The sequence below is a fragment of the Moschus berezovskii genome, chromosome 3 (genome assembly GCF_049115385.1).
Source record: "Moschus berezovskii isolate FMDL1 chromosome 3, NW_MosBer_1.0, whole genome shotgun sequence".
NCBI lineage: Eukaryota > Metazoa > Chordata > Mammalia > Artiodactyla > Moschidae > Moschus > Moschus berezovskii.
This window is the reverse complement of record NC_142462.1, coordinates 42706773-42710583: the sequence shown is the minus strand read 5'-3', so window position 1 is coordinate 42710583 and position 3811 is coordinate 42706773. Positions and strand designations below refer to the sequence as shown.

General features: G+C 55.9%; 1 pseudogene; it reads left to right on the top strand.

Moving 5' to 3' along the window:
- Positions 1-2294: 2294 nt before the first annotated feature.
- On the top strand, positions 2295-3180 carry LOC148778316 (uncharacterized; annotated as a pseudogene).
- Positions 3181-3811: the final 631 nt, after the last annotated feature.

Below are 3811 nucleotides of genomic sequence, written 5' to 3'. Positions count from 1 at the left end.
GGTTACCGTTTCCTTCTCCAGGGGATCTTCCCAATCCAGGGATCGAACCCAGGTCTCCCACATTGGAGGCAAAGGAGTCAAATGATTACTTCTTGCAAGCAAATGGGCCACAAACACAAAGGTGAAATGGCGGTGCCAAAATATGAAGTAAGTTTGTAGGTTTCAGGTCTTGAAGGCAGTAAGTAGACTAAGGAAAACTTCATTAACCTCAGAGAATTTTCTCAACACAGCCAAGGGGTTACTATTTGATAAAATGTTTCTTTTCTTTCTGTTTTTCTTATATAAACATTAATAATTCCCTATAAGGCACAATGACCTGTATAAATATAAATTATTAATATCATGTACATAAGATTCTTGTTCTACACACTTGTTGTGGCCTATACCCATCTTCAATCCTGAATCCAATTTAAATTCTTGGGGGTTTTCCCCTGTAAGTTATAATACACAAATACTGCATCAAACTGATCTTAGAAAGGTCCTTTAAGTGGCGTCATGGAAAGCTGCCTGAAGTTCTTAAAAGGTGACCTACATCCAGGTAAAACAGTTCCAGTCTCAGCTCCACCTCTTACTAGCTCCCATTTGAACAGAGCAGCTAACACCTTCACATCTCATTATTCTCATCTCTAAAAGGAAAGTGACTGCTTTGTTTACCCCCTTAACCATCAATATCATTTTTAAGAGTTATAATTTTTCTTAAAATTGAAAAAACCAAAATGGGACACCCCACATTTCTGTTTCTTTTCTTTAAAAAAAAAAAAAAACTAAACATGGAGAGTTCATGGCTTAATGTAGCACCTTTCCAAAGCATCATGTTTTTGACCTACACTTAATACAATGCGTGCTAAGTTGCTTCAGTCCTGTCAGACTCTTTGCGACCCTAGGGACTGTAACCCTCCAGGCTTCTCTGTCCCTGGGGATTCGTCAGACAAGAATACTGGAGTGGGTTGCCACGCCCTCCTCCAGGGCATCTTCCAGACCCAGGGATCGAACCCTCCTCTCACAATTCCCGCATCAGCAGGCGGGTTCTTTACTACTAGCACCACTTGGGAAGCCCTTAAATGCAATACTTTAACCCTGATTACTGGCTATGAGGGAGAAAAATCTGATCATAGTAACCGGATAATGGGGCAAGAGACCTTGTTGAGTTTCAGACAATGGCAGTCACACAATATAGGTTACTGGCTGAAACTAATATAAAGTCTAATAAAATTGTGTGTACCAAAAAAAGAAAAAGAAACGTACTGCTGTTGAGAATATTAATGGTGACAATGTACAAAATACCTAGGATGCAATGTGTTTGTCCCTTCCCTTTTCCACCAGTTTTCCACTTCATAAATGGGTAAATTCCATTTGAAATGTTGGCAGTCCAGATCAGTACCCTTTTATTGTCTCTCAGCTACCTCTTGACCCTATTCTTATCTCTTCCCACATCACCTTCCTGTATTTCCTGGCCTTTTCTCTTCCAAAGGTCAAGGCCTTTTCCCATCTCCCTGACCTGAACCATCACTTCGTAGCCTATCAGCGACGGCTTCTCTGGCCAGCTTTAGCTGCTAGTACAGGCCTCAGTGATTCTGAGGCGGAACACAGTTAAAATAACTGCTGGCTGGGGCTGCTCACACCCAGCGCAGACCTTTCCTGCTCATCCTCCTAGCCGTCTGGCTCAGAACAGCAGGAGAAGCGAAGGCAACACAGGAGTGATGACATGTGATTCTTTCCCTTCCCCACCCTTCACATTTCTCTTTCCACGTGCAGAACCCGGAAGGCTCTGACCGCTCTTGCCCCGGCAGTTGCCATGGTTACACAACAGCAGCCCCAGACCCCGGAGGGGGGGCTCTCATCCCGTCTACCTCGCCCTCAACCCTTTCCATACGTTAGGGACACTGCCCTCAACACACACCCACGGGAGGAGAATCTTTCCGGCTAAATTTGACTTTCGGTCCCCTCGCCCCTTCTCTGGCAAATGGCACTGACAGGCTAAGGACGGATGGGAGGGGCTTTGGTGGGGAAAGAAGAGTCCTCGTCGAGACAGTTGCCTTTCATTACAGCTTCACTCGGGGCTAAACAGCGGAAAGTTCGCCTGTTTAACTCCAGTCCGGGTAACTTAGGACTGGGGACCTCAGCGGCCGCAGCTGCTGGGCGCGCGGCTCCGGTCCAGCCCCTTCGAGTCCAGCCTGGTCGCGGGAGCGCGGCGCCTCCTCCTTCCGTCAGGTCCCCTCCGCGCGCCGGGAAGCACGCAAAGCAGCTCAGCCCACGAGGCTGAACTCCAGTCGTGAGGGTAGGAGAATCAGCTGATGCCCAAAACTGCCCGGGCGCTTCCAGGGCGGACCCCTAACGCAGGAACTCCGGGCGCGCGGGGAGGGGCTGGGGAGCACCCCGCGGGGTTAAACCAGCCGCTTAAACTCCCGGCAGGAGTCAAATCCGGGCCACTTCTGAGCGAGCCCCGCCGAGGCTGCCGCGCGATGCCCGGCTCCCTCAAGAGTGCATTTGGCAAACACCGCCTTTCCCAGTCAGCCAGCTTTGAGGCCGGTGTCTGCTTCCAACTCTGCCCTCCGAGTCTGGGAAGCTGCAAGCTCCCGTCAGAAGGAGCGTCGCGGTTCCCTCACTGGGTAAAAAGCGTCGCCCATCCCTCCCCAAAAGCACCACAACACAAACAGCCGCCACGGTCTCCCCGTCGCCTCCCCCGCCCGTCGGGCCCGGAGCGAGCGAGGGCGCAGACGCCGCAGGTCAGGTCCTCCTCAGACGGCGCCCCCCGACGCGGCCGCGAGTGAACCTGCAGCCGGCCGAGCCCGGGGGCACGTTCAGGAGCGCTGCCGGCCGCCAGCGCCCCCGAGGGAACCGGAGAGCGAGCGAAGTTCCTGGGCGCATCCGGGGGCAAACTTTTGCCCGACTCGGGCTGAGGCGGCGGCGGCGGCGGCGGCGAGTGTGGGGGCTGCGCCCGCCGCCACGCTGTCCCTGCGCCGCGCGCCCGCACCGTCCGCGCCTCGGCGCCGGATTCTCCGTCTGGCCCCCCGCGCACCCACTCCTGTCAGCTCCGGAGAGCTCTATCCGTCCCACAGGAGTCCCCTATCTCCAGCCGCTCGCCATCCTCGCTTCAGACCCTCGGCCACCCCCGCATCCAGTCACCCGCTCCTGAACACCGCGGTCCCCAGAGCACCCTCCCACAGGAGCAGCAGGTGACCCGAAACCTGCCTTACCTGCCGAGACCTCTTCCCGCCCTCGCTCGGTGCCCGCTGTCTGTGCCGGAAGAGAGGAAGGGGATGCCGGCGGTGCGCGAGCGAGGCGGCGACCCGGGACACCAGCGCGACCTCCTCTGAGCCGCAGCGCTGGCGGAGCCGCGGGCGGCCCTGGTGGAGCGCGGAGGCTGCGGCCGCAGGGGCCTGGCCGGGAGGCAGGGGGCGCTGCTGACCCCCAAGCGCCCTGCCGGAGCGGCGCCGAGCCAGGCACCAGCTGGAGCTGAGGGGAGGCGAGGGTGGCGAGGAAAGGCACGCTCGGAGCGGGAGGCCGGCTTTTAAGTTTGTGGTGTGACCGCAGCAGCTGTCCCGGGAGAGACTCAGTCTTTCTAAAAAGGGGATGCTCAAAACGCCGGGGATTACCTCTCCCCTTCCGATCTCCTCCCCCAGCCCTTGGCCCCCCTTCTCAGTGCGCACGCCAGCCCTCCCCAGCGTGCAGAAGTCCATCCCCGTCGGCGCGCGGGCTGTCAGCAGCGTGGATTAAATGTAGCCCCAGCCGCTCTGGGGGATGTTTTTCCGGACAGGGCACCGTGTATGTAAAGGAACTTCTGACGTTTGAGCCTTCGCCTCCGTGAATT